At 47.7% G+C, this 17658-nt stretch overlaps 1 protein-coding gene across 5 annotated transcripts in view; it reads left to right on the forward strand.

The window, feature by feature from the left end:
* The window catches only part of CDH11 (cadherin 11), a 720336-nt gene that overhangs the window by 428776 nt on the left and 273902 nt on the right, over positions 1 to 17658 (forward strand). For all 5 annotated transcript variants that reach the window (XM_064159936.1, XM_064159935.1, XM_064159933.1 and 2 more), the window contains one exon: positions 13188 to 13284. The gene's annotated coding sequence lies outside the window, so the exon portion shown is untranslated. The remainder of the gene's footprint in view (positions 1 to 13187; positions 13285 to 17658) is intronic.

Consider the following 17658-nt stretch of genomic DNA (forward strand, 5'->3'; position numbering starts at 1 on the left):
GGGAAACAATGTCTTTGCTGCAAGAGTGCTCAGGGATTGGAAGAAGCTGCCCAGAGAGGTGGTGGAGTCACCATGCTTGGAGGTGTTCAAGAAACCTGTGGCACTTTGGGACATAAATGATGGTCATGGTGGTGTTAGATTGACAGCTGGACTTGATCTTAGGGATCTTTTCAAGCCAAACAATTCTATGCTCTATAGTTGTATAGTTCTATGCTCAGTTCTGGGCACCTCAATTCAAGAGAGATGATGAGGTACTGCAATGTGCCCAGAGAAGGGCAGCAAGGCTGGGGAGGGGCAGCCCTGTGAGGAGAAGCTGAGGGAGCTGGGGGTGTTCAGCCTGCAGAAGAGGAGGCTCAGGGCAGAGCTCATTGCTGTCTGCAGCTACCTGCAGGGAGGCTGTAGCCAGGTGGGGTTGGGCTCTGCTGCCAGGCACCCAGGGACAGAACAAGGGGACAGTCTCAAGCTGTGCCAGGGCAGGTCTAGGCTGGATGTTAGGAGGAAGTTGTTGTTAGAGAGAGTGATTTGCATTGGAATGGGCTGCCCAGGGAGGTGGTGGAGTTGCTGTGTCTGGAGATGTTGAAGCCAAGCCTGGCTGGGGCACTTAGTGCCATGGTCTGGTTGATTGGCCAGGGCTGGGTGCTAGGTTGGGTTGGATGGGTTTGGAGGTCTCTTCCAACCTGGCTGATGCTGTGATATGTGTTTGTAGAGGTTTTGCTGGAAGCAGCCATCAAGTGCCATGTGCCTTTCTGGAGGCTGCTATTGAGCTGCTGGAGGGTGAAGTTAACCACAGCAACTCGCACTTGTCTGAAACACTTGGGAGGAATACTGGGGGTCTTCTAACCTCAAGTTATGGCCACTGCAAAACCTGGGCTCTCAACTGTACTCAGTCCTGCTGAAAAACAGGCAAGTGCTTAGTGGCACTGTTCATCCTGTCAGTTCCCTTGCACCTAAGCACTGCTGCTTTCCAGTCCCCTTTGCTGTGTCCCATTAGTAGCAGCACACTTTAATTACAGTGAACTTTCCCTGCCTCCTCCTGTGCTGCCTTACAGTTCAGCCAAGTGGTGTGGAGTAGTTTGACTGCTGATATTGTTCTGTTGAGGCTTGTGAGAAACAGGACTGGTGAGGGGGGGGGAAAATCCATTCTTCTGGAAGAATTCTAAACAACTGCCTTTGAAATCCAAAGGAATGAAGACCTGAGCAGCAGCCTTTGGTCTTGCTGGGGGGCTAGGGAAGAGGAGCCAGAAAGAACTCACTCCTTTTATTCTTTCTCTGCTTCCCATGTTTTGGTATCAGAAGGCTCTCCACTCTGATCTCTAGGGTCTGTGCATGGGTTTGGATAAGCTTTTGCTGATTTAGCTCTGGTAATGTTAACCTTTCATTAGCAGTAACTGCTGACTTGGATGGAAGGCAAGAGGTTTTGTTCACAAGGTTTGGTTAGAGCACTCTGCCACGTCAAATAGGAAGCCTATTTTAGCTCTGGGTGCTGTGCTAACAGATGACAATGAGTTAATCTCCCCAAAAATCCTTTCCCATACGTAGAAGACTAAACAAGAAGCAGACTTTAAAGGCTTGGAGTATGGCTGAGTTAACTAGAAGCAGCTGTTGCAAGATAACAGCGTGGCCATTGGAGAAGGGAGCCCCTTGCCCCCATGTACAATGAAACCATTCTGAACCTGGTATTTGGACAGAGTCAGTTCTGTCTGGCAATAATCAGAATGAAGTGGTGGGGGTTGGAGAGGGAGCTGCTGGATCTTTCAGCTCACACTGACATTTATAGAGCAGTTCTATTTCTGCTACTGAAAGCCAAAACATACAAATCCATTTTATCCAGGCTAGGATGAAATGGGGAGCAAGTGATGATTTCTTTTGCCTTCCCATTTTCTTTTCTTTCCTGCCTCTGCTCCACATCAGCATTTGTTTTGAATAATGAGGGAAGAATGTTGTTAGCAAACCTCCATCTGCCTTGTGGGTCTGCTAACATGACGTCTGAATCGCATCCAAACAATACCTGACATGAGAAGGCATCTTTGGAGATTCTTCCTCTTTGCTAAAGCCATCTCATAAGCCATTATAGATGTTCTTATTTCCCTGCTCCTAATGCATTGAAATGTTAGCAAGCCTCTCTTTGAAGAGGCATCCAAAAGCCAATTGGGTCTGTTCCAAATCAAAAGCAAGAAGGGCATGAAAATAAGAGGTCTAATTTGAACGCTTCCTGGCAGTTAGCAATTTGTTAAAGAGTTTGGGCTTAATTGCCTTTGGAAGTGAAGGAAAAGGAGGAATCTTTTGTGACACAGTTTTCTAGAGGAAAGAAAACCCAATCCAACAAAGCACAGAAGTGGGAGCTCAGGCTGTTGATGTTTCTAGAGGAAAAAAGACCCAATCCAACGAAGCACAGAAGTGGGAACTGAGGCTGTTAACATTAGAAGTTACAATGCGACTCGAGCAGCACAGCAGCTCTGCAACAGAACAAGCAGCTGAAACAAAGAAACAGATGTGCAAACTTCCTATTAGTTCAATTCCAGCTACTTAATCAACAGCAGGACCCCATCCTTTGTTTCATATTTCCTAGCTCAGAAGCATCTTAGTAGGAGGACACAAAAAGTAGTGCAAGAGAAGTGCTTTTGCCATCTGTCCAGGGCATACTTGACTAAAGCAGCCTTCACAAGCTTGGTTTGCATCCTTGTAGCCAGGTACAATTAAAATCCAGCAGCCTGGTGAAGAACTTTAATACAGCTGAAGCAGGCAGAGCCTGGTTGTCTGATTTTCTGATAGCTTTCCCCAGATCCAAAGAGCTTTCTGAACTAGAGGCAATAGGGAAGAGTTATGTTCCTCAGAGCAAACCCAACTTGTAGATTATTAATGTAATCTGAGACTGAGGTAATTGCTCTGTGACTTCTTTCAGAGTGGGCTAAATCTCTCTTATTCAGTGGTGGTAGATGGTAACTGCCTTCTGTTAGCAGCTGGGGTTAGGGAACCAAAACTATGTCTCAGTCATAAAGTCAGGAGCCCCACGGCTGAAGTAAAACAAACCCCAACCCATGCTGTTACTGCATGCTGCTCTCTTTTCTGGTGTGCTCTAGGCCTCTGATCATCTTTGTGGTCTCTTCTGGACTTGCTCCAGCAGCTCCACATCCTTTTTGTGTTGGGGATCTCAGACCTGGGTGCCTTTTGGGCTGCAGGTGCGTGCTCATAGAGTCATGGAATGGTCATCCAGTCCAGCCTCTTCTGTGCTAAGCAGGGGCATCTCTTCCAACCTGGTTGATTCTATGATCCTCAACTAGATCAGGACTCTGGGCAGCATTGCTGGCTCATGTTGAGTTTTTCATCAGCTGACACCCCCAAGTCCTTCTCAAGCCCACAATTCATAGCACTGTATGTTAGCAAAGTAACAGTGAAGAGGAGCAGCAAGCCCAAAAGTGGCACCTATTTATTGTGCACGTTTTAGCACTTCTTTGTGGGATTATAGCAGGGGTACAGAAAACTTCTGCTGGAACTTGCAGTTATTTCCCTCACATTACAGCATCCAAATCTGCCAGAAGAGCTTAGCCCTGGTTTAAATGGTTAAGCTGTGTTCTTAAGAGCCTAACCGGTCCCAGGAGCACTTCTGTCATGCTCCAGCTTAGAAGAGAGCTTGGGAAACAGCAGGCTTGATTTACACCGTGGTGCTCAAAGTGTGAACAACTTTCTTACTGATTTAAAACATGTCCCAAGTCACTGTTAGTGATCCATATCACACTTCTGTGACCATTCATCATTTCCTTGTCCCAGCACAAAGAGTCTCTTTCAGGAGTTGTTGTTTCCCATGCACACATGCTGCATCACTCGCTCTTACAGCCGAGGGGCTGCATTTCCTTCACCTCAAGGAGCAAGTCATCCACATGCCTATATCAGGCCAGGAAACCAGACTGGGTTGCACTGATGTGATCAGATCCGTTACACAAATTTGCCCGAGCAGAACATTTGGGTCTTGGTGGTTTGGGCAGAGTTTAATATGCATATATGCATAGCAAACAGCTTATGGCTTGGTTTGTAAATGCACAGAATAGCATCAAGCAGGAGAACTGCTGCAGGAGCATTTGTGACAGTGTATTTTTTGTTTAGTTATGGTGCTAGCCCTTGCAGCATGCCAAATTCCTGCCAGTAGAACTGATTGGAAGTTCCTGCCTATTTCTCCTTGGTAGCTCGATAGAGTTTTGCTAAGTGCTTCCTGCAGTAGTGCAGGACCTGTCTGGGGCAGGTTCTCTTTGACCTTCTCAGAAGTGGTTCCATTGTTAGTGAGAGAGGAGTATGTTAATGGACTTGTAAGGTAAAGGTCAGCATCTTCTAGTCCAGGCTGTGCCATGCCCAGCTGGCCAAAAAGGCCGATGCCATCCTGGCCTGTATCAGGAAGATTATGGCCAGCAGGAGTAGGGAAGTGATTGTCCCCCTGTGCTTAGCACTGGTGATGCCACACCTTGAATAGTGGGCTCAGTTTTAGAGTCCTCCCCACAGGACAGACATTGAGGTGCTGGAACATGTCCAGGGAAGGGCAAGAAAGCTGACGAAGGGCCTGGAGAGCAGGGCTGGTAAGGAGCAGCTGAGGGAGCTGGGAGTGTTTAGTCTGGAAAAGAGGAGACTCAGAGGAGACCTTTTCACTTTCTACAGCTGCTTGAGAGGAGGTGATGGTGAGGTGGATGTTGATCTCTTCTCCCTAGTAACAAGTGATAAGAGCAAGAAAGAGCCTCAAGTTGCCAGGAGAAGTTTTAGGTTGGATATTAGAAGAAACTTCTTCACTGGAAGGGTTCTCAAACACTGGAACAGGCTGCCTGGGGAGCAGGTTGAATCCTTGTCCCTGGAGGACACAGACTGTGAGAGTTGGGGCTCTGCAGCCTGGAGAAAAGAAGGCTTGGAGGAGACCTTATTGTAGCCTGCCAGTATCTGAAGGGGGCTACAAGAGGGCTGGGGAGGGACTATTGACAAGGTCTTGTAAGGACAGGATGAGGAGGAACAGGTTTAAACTGGCAGAGAGGAGATTGAAACTGGATGTTAGGAAAGGGTTGTTTGCAGTGAGGGTGGTGAGACACTGGCACAGGTTGCCCAGGGAGGTGTTCAAGGCCAGGTTAAATGAGGCCTTGAGCAACCTGTTCTAGTGAGAGGTGTCCCTGCCTGTGGCAGGGGCTTGGAACTGGCTGAGCTTTGAGGTCCCTTCCAACCTAAACCATTCTGTGCTGAGCTCAGGGACAGAGTTTAGCACCAGACTTGGGAGTTAGATAATGGTTGGACTTCAAGGTCCTTTCCAAGCAAACCATTTGTATTCTTAGTTGTGCAGAGCCCATCAGAAGGTCTCTTGGGCCGTGACTGGGGCTGCACTGGGTGGCTGTGGACTGCCTGAGGCTGGCCAGCAAGGTGAAGTGGGGGAGTTGCTCCTTTTGTGAGAGCACAACTGGGCTGCGTGAGCTCTGTCCAGGGGTGGGGGAAGAACACATGCACGCTCTCAAACGCCAAGACAGAGGGGAAGAAAACCAACCCCAACTCCCACAGAAATAGTTAGGGACTGAGGAATCTAAAGGAGTGGAGAAACTTTTCTCTGCCAAACTCAACATTTGTGTTCCGTAGCCGCGCGGTGCAGTTCTCGCCCGGCCGCTTGATCTTGGCTTATTGGCAGCAAGGAATGGGCTTTGTGTCACCAAAAGCCATCCTCTAGCCTAAAAATAAACCCCCTGAAAGAACAGAAAGCTTTCTGGAATTAATTGTTGCTTTGTGTGCCGTTTTAGTAACCGTTCAATTACCTCAATAACTCAGAGGGATCATTTTCTGTGCTCTCAACAGTGCAGCATTCCTCTATCAACTTCTTGTTAAAGCTGTTTTCTCCTCTTTTCAGGCTGCCAATCCTTTCTTCTGCTGTTGCTTAAGCAATGCACACACTGCGTGTTTGAATCCTCAGCGAGGCACCAAAGAAGCCTATTTGATAACTTTTGTCCTGTGCATGAACACAGGCAGCTGCCAAAGGAATAAAGACCACATCCTTTGAAGAGGCACGCAGTGGGTTTTCCCCCCTCTCTGCGTTGGGGGATGTGTGATCTTTGTAGGGCTTCTCAGGGCTCCTGTGCAGAGAAAATGCCTGCAGTACTTTTTCCTTTGGTCCTTCCCCCTCCCTTCTCTCTCTTTTTTAGCAAAGATCTCTTTTGTGTTTAAGTTTAAGTGCTCTTGAAAGCCCTCCATGCAGTGCAGAGTGTCACCTAAAGTAAACTTCCAGGCATTTTGGGAGACCTGGCAAAACCCTGGCAAGTTCAAGTTACATTCAGTTATTACCCTCATTAGCTAAAGGCTGTTAACTGTTATTTCCTGCTGGAACTTCTGGGTCATATTAGTAGACTAATGGGAAACAAACAAAGGAATTAGAAGAGCTCTGCTTCCTAACTCCTGGAAGAAATGCTTTGCAGGAGTTAGTAGCTAAAGGAGAATTCATATATTGTGAACAAGCAAAACCCCAAGCCTCTTAGATTTTGTTTTGTTTATCATAGAAGAACTTCACACTCACTTTTGCCACTTCTCAGTCATGAGTATACCCTCGGGTGACAGCTTGGACAGAGGTCATTAATTATGTGGTGTGATATATGTTATTTCCTATTCAGATGTTGGAGTACATCTCTCAGGTCTGTTCAGTCTCAGCTATCAATCCAGGCTGGGGGATGATGATGAGATTGAGAGCAGCTCTGCAGAAAAGGTCTTGGGGGTGCTGGTGGATGAGAAGCTGGACATGAGCAGGCAATGGGCACTTGCAGCCCAGAAGGGCAATGGCAGCCTGGGCTGCATCCAAAGCAGTGTGGCCAGAAATAGGGAGAGGGGATCCTGCCCCTCTGCAATGGGGAGAACTGCATCCAGGCAGGAATCCCACAATGCAGAAAGGACATAGACCTCAGGGGGTGGGTCCAGAGGGGGGCCATGAAGATGACCAGAGTGGTCAGAGCACCTCTGCTACAAGGACAGGTTGGGGGAGCTGGTGGTGTTCAGCCTGGAGAAGAGAAGGCTTCAGGCAGACCTAGTAGCAGTCTGCCAGTACCTGAAGGGGCTACAAGAAGGCTGCAGAGGGACTGCTTGCCCTTGCCATGTCCCTGCAGGCCTTTGCATGGTTTGAAATGAGAGAAGGGAGGATTTAGATGAGGTGTTAGGACAAGTTCTGCACCATGACAGTGGTGGAGCACTGAAACAATTTACCCTGGGAGGTGGTTGAGACCCCATCCCTGGAGATATTCCATGTGAGGCTGGACAAGGCTCTGAGCAAGCTGCTCTAGTGGAGGATGTCCCTGCTGACTGCAGGGGGGATTGGACTGGATGCCCTTCCGAGGTCCTTTCCAACCCAAACCAGTCTGCTATCCTGTGAGCTTTGTTGGTAGCTTGAGAATAAAAATCCCCTTGAAAGAAAGTGATTTTCAAGGCCTGCAGTCATGAGGATGCCAACGCCACTGTGTCTGGCAGCAGAGTTCTCTGGGAAGCTAAGCGCAGGACTCAAATCTAATCACTGTGTTATTACTCAATGAAGCTTTGCTCCATGTGTTTGTCATTACTGACTTAATTTAGTCTGAAAAATGTTTTCTTGTCCCCAGTCATTTTTAGAGAGGGTTGCAGCATTTGGCTGTGCTGGAGACCTGTCTGCTTTAAGCACTGAGATGGGAGGGCGGCCAAAAGAAATGGAGGAAGCTGCTGCTGCTTTGGGTTGTTGGGGTGTTCGGATGTCTTCAGCTTGTTTAGGGGCTGTTGTTGGGGGTTCTGTTGGTTGGGTCTCTTGTTGGGGGGTGTCTGTGTGTGTTTGTCTTCCTTGGGTTGATAATTCTTTCTTTTGCTGGTGTGTTTGGTATTTCTGTACTCTTTCTCCCATCACCGGCCCTGGAGGGGTTCAAGAAACCTGTGGACATGGCACTCTGGGACATCACAGGCTCACAGGATGCCAGGGCTGGAAGAGATCCAAGGAGATCGAGTCCAACCCCCCTGCCAGAGCAGGACCACACAATCTAGCTCAGGGCACACAGGAACACATCCAGACAGGCCTTGAAAGCCTCCAGAGAAGGAGACTCCACAGCCTCTCTGGGCAGCCTGTGCCAGGGCTCTGGGACCCTTACAGGAAAGAAGTTCCCCCTTGTGCTGAGCTGGAACCTCCTGTGCTGCAGCTTCCATCCATTGCTGCTTGTCCTACCCCAGGGAGCAGTGAGCAGAGCCTGTCCCACCCTCCTCCTGACCCCCAGCCCTCAGATATTGATAGACATTTATTAACTCCCCTCTCAGTCTTCTCCAGACTGCACAGCCCCAGGTCCCTCAGTCTCTCCTCATCAGGCAGTACTCCTGTCCCCTACTCATCCTTGTAGCCCTCCACTGGACCCTCTCCAGCAGATCCCTGTCCCTCTGCAACTGGGGAGCCCAAAACTGCAGGCAGTATTCAAGGTGAGGTCTCATTGGGGCAGAGTAGAAGGGAAGGAGAATCTCCCTTGACACACTCTTCGTAATGTCCCCCCAGGATGCCACTGGCCCTCTTGGCCACCAGGACACATTGCTGTGCTATGGATGTTCTCCCCCAGCACTCCCAGCTCCCTCTCCACAGGGCTGCTCTCCAGCAGATCCCCTCCCAGCCTGTACTGCTGCAGTTGATTATTCCTCCCCAGGTGCAGGACTCTGCACTTGTCCTTGCTGAACCTCATCTGGTTCCTCTGTGCCCAGCACGCTCTGTCCAGGTCTCACTGGATGGCCACACAGCCTCCAGCTGTATCACAGTATCACACAGTATCACAGTATCATCAGGGTTGGAAGAGACCTCACAGATCATCAAGTCCAACCCTTTACCACAGAGCTCAAGGCTAGACCATGGCACTAAGTGCCACATCCAACCTTGCCTTGAAGTGCCCCAGGGATGGCGACTCCACCACCTCCCCAGCCAAGCCTCCCAGTTTGTTTGATGGCCATGGGTGGTTGAAGGCTGAAGGTTGGACTCCATGGTCTTAGAGATTTCTTCCAACTGAAACCATTCTGTAAGTCCATAGGAGGCAGCTTGCTGAGGTGCAGCTCAAGCACATCTCTTCCAAAGCCTGGCTGCAGATTCTGCAGCCGAGTTGCAGCAGCTCTGCTCAGCTTCCTCCCAGGAGATTTGACCTTGCTGGTACCCCTCCAACAGCCCAAACATCCTTTCCTCCCCACTAAGGAGCTGCTGCATTTATCTGTCTAATCTCTGGACACCCAACATGTTCTCCTTAACTTCAATCTTTCTGTAGCCTTCTTTTCAGTCTTCTCCTGCTATTGTTGCCATGGAGCATTTTCTTAATCCACCTTTGAAGCTAACAATAGTTTCAATCTTACCCCTTGAAATCTTGGTGCATCCATTACTTTGTGTGCAAATTTCCTGTGCTGCTTTTTGGCTGGGGTGTTTTTTTTTGGTTTGTTTTTAGATAGAACCACTTCCATCACGAGTACAAAGCTGAAGTTGTATGAAATTCTGTGTTATTTTAGCAGGAAGAACTCTTTGTGCCTTTCAGATTTCTTTCAGGCATGGGGCTGGGGTTTTTTTTTTGCCTCCCGTGGTGGGTGTGTTGCTTGCACATTGTTATGCAATTTGAACGAGGCAAAATGTCAAATCCCTGGTGCATTTGGAGGAAAAAAAAAGATATTCTTAGTCTGTGGCCTCACAACTGGAGGATCTAAAAGCTGCTAAACAATTAGCAATGCTTGGTTTAAGTCGTAGGCTGTAGTTAGATGAGGGCGTTCAAAATTGCAAGGAGCTTCCCCTCCCCCTCCCCTCCCCCTTGAAGTCTGACTTCCTACTACTCATAGTTCATGGAATCCCAGAATATTAGGGGTTGGAAGGGACCTCAAAAGCTCATCCAGTCCAACCCCCTGCCAGAGCAGGATCACCTAGAGCAGGTCACACAGGAACACATCCAGGTGGGTTTGGAATGTCTCCTGAAAAAGAGACTCCACAGCCTCCCTGGGCAGCCTGCTCCAGGGCTCTGCACTCTCACGGTGAAAAGGTTTCCCCTCCTGTTCCCGTGACACCTCCTTTGGTCCATCTTGCCCTCAGTGTCCCTTGTGCTGCCCTTGGCCACCCCTGAGCAGAGCCTGGCTGTGTCCTCCTGACACTGCCCTGCACACCTTTAGCACAGCCCTGAGGGCAGCCCTCAGGCTCCTCTGCTCCAAGCTCCAGCCCCAGTTCCCTCAGCCTGACCTCACAGGAGATGTTCCACTGCCTGCAGCAGCTTGGAGGTTTTGTGCTGGACTCTTTCAAGCAGTTCCCTAAGTTCCTTCTTGAACTGAGTGACCCAGAACTGGACACAATATTCCAGCTTGCAACCTCAGCAGGGCAGGATATTGCTGGCTGATGGGCATCCTACTGCCCCTCAGGACCCCTGGATCCCTCTGTTCTGAGCGTTTCAATGGATGAGATCATACTAGATTTCTAAAACACAGCCTCCTCCAGCCAGAAGAATCATAGAATCAGCCAGGTTGGAAGAGAGCTCCAAGCTCAGCCAGTCCAACCTAGCACCCAGCCCTGGCCAATCAACCAGACCATGGCACTAAGTGCCCCAGCCAGGCTTGGCTTCAACAACTCCAGGGATGGTAACTCCACCACCTCTCTGGGCAGCCCATTCCAATGCCAATCACTCTCTCTGCCAGGAACTTCCTCCTAACATCCAGCCTAGACCTCCCCTGGCACAGCTTGAGACTGTGTCCCCTTGTTCTGTCCCTGGGTGCCTGGCAGCAGAGCCCAACCCCACCTGGCTACAGCCTCCCTTCAGGTAGTTGTAGACAGCAATGAGCTCTGCCCTGAGCCTCCTCTTCTGCAGGCTGCACACCCCCAGTAGGTTTTGTTTGGTTGGTTTTATTTTGGTTTGTTTTTTCTCTTTTTCCCCTCTTCTCTTTCTCGTTGGAGGATTCATTTGGAAGCATTTTTCTGAGTCATTTCTGGAGTCTGTAGTTAAAGGTGATAAATGAGAATATGGAGCTAGAATATTTGGGGGCTGAAGAGATCTGGTGCCCTTCTCTTTTGCTACCCTATCACAGAAAGTTTTTGCTGCCTTTATCAAGTTCCATTTTGCAAACCTTGAGATAACACTATCATGAGTTATGTCAACACTCCTCCTCAAATCCCAAATTACCTGACAGAGAATGCACTGCATTTTCTCCTGTCTCTGCATCTCACCTGGCCAGAAAGCTTCACTGGAAAATGATGTTATATTTTGGGTTCCTTGGTTTATTGTGGTTTGGAGATAAGACAAGATTATAACTGACCTTCATCTAATAGCTGCAGCTGTGTGGTCCAAAGAAAATGAGGCTGGTGGCCTCGAGACTGGGGCACTAGAAGAGGAGTGACACATAATGACTGTAACTGAAAATTTTGACTGACTTGGTTAAGTGGAGAAAATTGAACAGCAGAGAGTGCAAAAAGGCATCCAAGAAGTATTTGAGGTCATGGATCCTAATTTAGAAGCAAGTAAGGACAGAAGAGTGTAAGAGAATCCTTTCTGTTTTCTGTGGGGGACCAGCAATATTGTTTCACACTCTTTGAGCTCTCTGAGTTTTATCCCTACTTGTACCTGACCTGTGCTGCAGCTTTTGCCTGCTACCTACCCCTTGCTGTCTGCAGCCTTTCCTCTGACTGAGGTGGACCAGTTTTGAGTCAGATGTTCTGTTTCCTGAGCTTTGCTGTCCACAGACTTTCCTCTGAGGTGGACCAGTTTTGAGTCAGATGTTCTGATCCCTGAACCTTGCTGTTTGCAGCCTTTCCTCTGACTGAGGTGGACCAGTTTTGTGCCAGCTGTTCTGTTTCTGTAGTCCAACAGCCTAGAGATGTGTTCTATTGGATTTGGCCCACTTTGTAGGTGGTAAAAGGCTTAGTGCTTATCAGCCAAGGATTGAACATGATAAAAAGGATTCTTGTTTTGCTTACATTTTGGTCATTAACTATCGTGTGAGTGACCACTATAAAAGGTGTATGCTGACTGGGGCATGCTGATGGAAAGAATAGGTTCAGAAAGCTTTCAGAGTTTTCAGCTGGGCTGTGAGGTTATTACCAGCTGAAATAACAGCAGTTGAGGGGGTTTGGGTTTGGTTCTGGTTTGTGTGTTTGTTTTACTACTTGATGGTTTTCTCTTATGCTGAAAGAAAAGGAAATTGAGGAGGCATAAGAGAACCATTTAGGAGGTTTTGCTGAGACCACCAAGTGCCCAAAAATTTTGTCTTGACTTCAATCTTAATTCTTTTGTGGGAGAGAAGGAGAGGAGGATGCTCATCAGCTGTTTTTCTGGAGAGATAGCTAAGGTCTATTGAACAGTGCCCCATGTTTTTCATTGCACGTTACATATGTGTATATATATATATCATTCACCAAGATTGCCTTCTGGATTTTATTTATTATGTATATTCCATGCAGAAAAGGTTCTTCTTTTCCTGTCTGTTGGTTGTTTTGTAGTGTTTATGTCTAATTTCCTAGTTGAGTAGACAGGATTAGCTCTGCCATCAGTATAGGAAGGGGGCCTACAAGAAAGCTGGGGAGGGACTTCTTTAGGACTGGGGGGAATGGATCCAAGCTAGAGGAAGGGAGATTTAGATTGGATGTTAGGAAGAAGTTCTTCATCATAAGGGTCGTGAGGCACTGGAAAAGGTGTGTGGAAGTCTCATCCTTGGAAGTTTTTAAGGCCAAGCTGGATGTAGCTCTGGGCAACCTGATCTAGTTGAAAGTGTCCCTGCACATGGCAGGGAGGTGGGAACTGTATGATCCTTGGGGTCCTTTCCAGCCCTGCTGGTTCTGTGATCATGGTATTGCAGTCTCAGGAGTGAGGGATGTGCACTGATGCAATAATTTGTTTGTGAATTAAACCTCATTTGTGTTGCATTGTCACAGAAATATCCAGGCTGGATCCTCTAGGATCATTGAGTCCCACCTACCACCTAACCCTTCTATTTAACTAACCCATGGCACTAAGTGCCTCATCCAGCCTCCTGTTAAACACCTCCAGGGATGGGGACTCGTGAAGCTAACTAGGGCTAGATCTTGTCATTGTTACTTTCCATCCAATGGCTAAGCTAGTTTTGCTTGTTGGCAGTTGTAGTGCCAGTCACAGTAGTGGTCCTGGATTTCATGAGCAGCAGCCTGACTTAGATCAGATTGTCTCAGATCTAAGGGAGACCTCCTCTGAACTCTCTTTTCCTGATGATTTTTTCCCTAGGAGCTACACACATGCTGTATGTTGCATGGAAGAGGAGGTGAAACAGCTTGCTTGGAGCAACGCAGAGGAACACTTTGCCTCGTTGGGAAGACTAAAGGTAAGGTGCTGCAAAATATGTCAGTGGATAGTCAGTGTTTTGGTTTGCTTTGCTTTATGGAGATGTTTTCCTCTTGCTACACTGAAAATGCTGATTTCCTGAGGAGCTGCAGGTAAGAAAAGTCTTGCTGTGAGACCCTGACTGCTGGATGAGGATGTGCACTGATGAAGGTCGTTCCATGCCTCTCTCAAATACAATGGTGGGCCAAGTGGTGTTCTGCTTTACTCTGTCTTTGCTCATGTTGGGGAGAGAATGTGCTGGAAGTTCCCACATAAGACAAATATTATGCTGATGGAATCATTCTTGAGGCTGTCCTGGGCCTGTTTATTAGACAAACTCAGAAGGAGAGCTTCCAACAGGGCTTTCAGTAGGCCACTTGGCCAATGTTAGGAGCTCTGAAGCTGTGCAGACTTTGGCTGAAGCTGAAAAGAGCACCAAGAGTTTGTTAGTTTGAGTTCTGTGATCTCTAGGATGGAGTGAAAGCTGCAGTTGAGCTGCACCTGAGGAGTGCAGCCTCTCTGTGCAGGCTCCATTAATATTAATGCAGTGGGTTGTCAGTGTGCTCTTTGTACATCTGTTTCTTTGCAAGTAAAACCATTCCCCAAGCATGGGGTCTGAAGACATACAAATAGGTTGGTTTTTTTCCTTTAGAGTGAAATGGTTGCAGAGGCAGAAATCTAATCCTTCAGTTAATCACTGGCAATATCTGAGAAGAGAGAAGCTTTTGTATACCTGCACAGCCTCACCTCAGATCAGCCCCATCAGGAAATGAAATATCTCTCAATCACTGCAAAGAGAGCTTGACCAAAGCTGCATTTTTAAGGCATTCAAAAAACCCAGGCAAGGTCTTGATGAGAGATGGGGGGGGGGGGGGAAGCTGTTCTGATGCTGAAAAAAACTGGAGAGGAAAGCTTGGTTTGCATTCAAAAGGTGACTCGTGTGCTTTGGTTCCAGGCAGCTTTGTGCAGCCATAATTTCAACCACTTGAGCAGAAACAGCAATAATTCTTGTAAAACTCTGACTCCTGAAAAATATTTGCCCTTCAGACTGACAGGCAAATGTTTCTCTTTCCTCTCTTCTACACTGTGGATAAATACAGGCTGCATTTGCAGTGTTCCTGCAGGGAATCAGCAGTGGTTTGGGCATGGTTTGGCACTGTTGCGTTATGAATCCTTACACTGGAACTGATGAGCTGGTTGGTTGTTGGGGTGTGATGGTTTTTGTTTCCTGATTCTGAGGAGTGCTTGGATCTGTTTGCCTGGTGCCCATCTGTGTGTAATGTGATTTTTAGCTGTCTCACAGGAAAAAGAGTACGTTTCACGTTCCTCTGTGTTGTAGTTTATGATACCAGTTCGTCTCCTGGGGCAGATCTTGGTCTCTGTAGCTTTTGTTTTAAGGGAGTCTGGGATAAGCTGGAAGCCCTCAAACCACAACACTCAGTGATGTATTCCCTGTCCCTGACAAGTTCACTGCTCACGTTCTGGGGTTGGGGATGAGAAGAGACACTTGAAGAGATAAAGGCAGAGAATTGATCACGGGGAGAGGAATTAAAAGGCTGCAGTCGATAGCACTGGCAATTAACATCTCTCCCCTGCTTTTTTGGTGTGCTGGTGTGAAGCATAAATGTGGCCTTTAGTACTTGCTGGTAGATCTACTTTGTGCTGACCCTATAAAGTCTGTATTTCATAACTGCAAGCAACAGAAGTGAGATGAAGTCGGAGCTCTGGTTCTGCATTGGTTTTCATGAGATTGCCAACTGCCTCCTGCATTAGGAGCAGAGAGCCTGCGCTTGCCTTCAGCCTTCCTGTATGGATCAGTTATAGATCTGCAGCTGAAGCTGACTGTACTGCTGCAGGTGGTATTAGACACTTGACAGACAGATATACTCTGGTGGAACAGTCTGAAATGGAGCCCTTGTGGGAACCCTGCTGGGGCAAGCTCCTCTAACCACAGCCACCCTGTCTTGTGCGCCCCTTTTCTCTAAGCAGTCCTTCTGTGTATGGAAAAAGGACTTCAGAGCTGCTGAACACGGAGAGGGAAGGTAGCATGCAGAGAGTGGAGAAGTCACCTTGTACTGATGTCATGAGACACACAAGTGCAAGGGAAATTATGCATGCTCAATGATTCTGTGGTAGAAATAACCTGGATGACCTTGGGTGAAGTTTTAAAGGGCTAGGGTCAGATTCTGCCCCTTGCTGTGGTCATGCATGCTTTGATGCAATAAATTGCACTAAATATTTCATCTGACTGGAGGAAAGACTCTTTCCTGACAAGGATTGTTTAGTTCTGCAATTTAAGCACATGCTAGGCAGAGGGAAAAGAAAATCCTGGGTTTTCTCTTGGGTTTTCCCAAGGAAAGATTCCTATTTCACCTAACTGAGTTGCTGTGAGCTGAATGTGGGAACTTTGCAGACCTGTGCTAAGCAGTTCAGGTTTTAAGAGGAGAAGAAGCCTTTGTGCAAGTGTTAGCTCAAGGAGTGCCTGGGGCAGGGGTTAGGCTTGGGGTGAGAGATGGGAAGGGCTTCTAGGAGGGCTCTTTGCTTTCTGACATGGCTTACACAGACAAATCACCAGCTCCAAGTAAGATATTTCTTACACCTTGGGTGTTACTCTGTGAACTGTCACTGTAATGGCCAAAAAAAGAAAACCCTTATACTTTGCAGTCTTTTGATACTCAGACTGAGAGCATTTTCCTCTCAAGGGTTGGGTGGTGAGAAACCTGTTGAATATATTTAGCTGACTCATTTCCATGTAGGAAAAAGCTCAGTTTTGGCTGGTGGAAGAGTGTCCTGCATCTTCCTGCAGAGGAACAGGAAGGCCAATGGCTCTGTTGCAGGAGCTGGGCTGGAAGAAGGGGACACAGTCTCAAGTTGCGCCAGGGGAGGTCCAGGCTGAATGTTAGGAGGAAGTTGTTGGCAGAGAGAGTGATTGGCATTGCAATGGGCTGCCCAGGTAGGTGCTGGAGTTGCCCCCTCAGGAGGTGTTGAAGCCAAGCCTGGTTGGGGCACTTAGTGCCATGGTCTGGTTGACTGGACAGGGCTGGGTGCTAGGTTGGACTGGCTGAGCTTGGAGCTCTCTTCCCACCTGGCTTGATTCTATGCTTGGATGTTGGGCCTGGTTTGTCCAGTGGCTGTTTTCATGGCAGTCTGCTGCCTTAGTGAGCAGTTTTTCTGTTGCTGATACACAAGTAAATCTCAAGAGATGTTAATGGGCAACAGTAAGGTGTGATGTAACTCAGCTAAGCACTGGCAAATCCATTTGATACAGCCCTGGTTAGATGCTTATTTTCCTGACTGAGGGCTCCTTGCAGTTTTGTGTGCTCCAAAACTGATGTCAAGATAAGTGGGCAGAAGTTATTTTACTTTGCTCTCCTCTCCCCATCTCTCATCAGTGACTAGGAAAGTGAAATAGTGTTAGCTTTTCCTGCAGCTTTGCCGTGTTTTATTGTGGCATCTGTCACACAAAGTTTTATCCTCTTAAGCATCTCACAAAGCACTCCTTTTCTTCATGATGAGGACTTCATCTTTGCTCCTGACACATTTTAACTAAGATGTGTCAGTTAGGTGCTGCATTTTCTCCCCAGCTGAGGAAGTGTTGGAGGTGTTTACTCCTAAACAGAACTTTGGGGAAAAGGAATGGAACTTTGTGTCATGGAGATGATGATGATGCAAGTGGGAGCAATTTCAGCAGAAGCTGAAAAGAGGAGAGGTGTAAAACCTCAATATCTGGGGAATGTGCAAGCTTCCCTTTGTTCCATACTGTATTGATTTTCTTCTGTTTTTTCCCTGACAAAATGGCAACTGCTCTGTGTGCACAAGCTTCACACTAACCAGACTCAGCTGTGTTGCTCGGAAGAGAAATTGTGAGCATCTTTGAGTAACATCCCTCCAGTTGTGAATTGCACTAACATGTGCAAGGGGACTACTTTTCTGTTTCAAGCTGTGTGGCCCCCATTTAGTCAGGATTGCCATCAGGAGTCAGAGTCATTGGATCTCTGAGACAAAAAGCAAAAACCCTTAGAGGAATGATCATAGAATCAACCAGGTTGGAAGCGAGCTCCAAGCTAATCCAATCCAACCTAGCACCCAGCCCTGTCCAATCAACCAGACCATGGCACTAAGTGCCCCAGCCAGGCTTGGCTTGAACACCTCCAGGCACAGCAACTCCACCACCTCCCTGGGCAGCCCATTCCAATGGCAAAGAATATATTAGCAGGAAATGTCAATGTTTCCACCAATAAATTCAGCCAGAACAGCTTGAATCTTGTCCTTTATTTTCAGCATAGTCCTTTGCCTTCAGTGTCCTGTGTCATTGTGCATTTTCTCTGTGTAGTGAAATGAAAAATGAGAATGCAGAGGAAGTGGGGGCACAGTT

The sequence above is a fragment of the Pogoniulus pusillus genome, chromosome 20, assembly GCF_015220805.1.
Source record: "Pogoniulus pusillus isolate bPogPus1 chromosome 20, bPogPus1.pri, whole genome shotgun sequence".
Taxonomy (NCBI): domain Eukaryota; kingdom Metazoa; phylum Chordata; class Aves; order Piciformes; family Lybiidae; genus Pogoniulus; species Pogoniulus pusillus.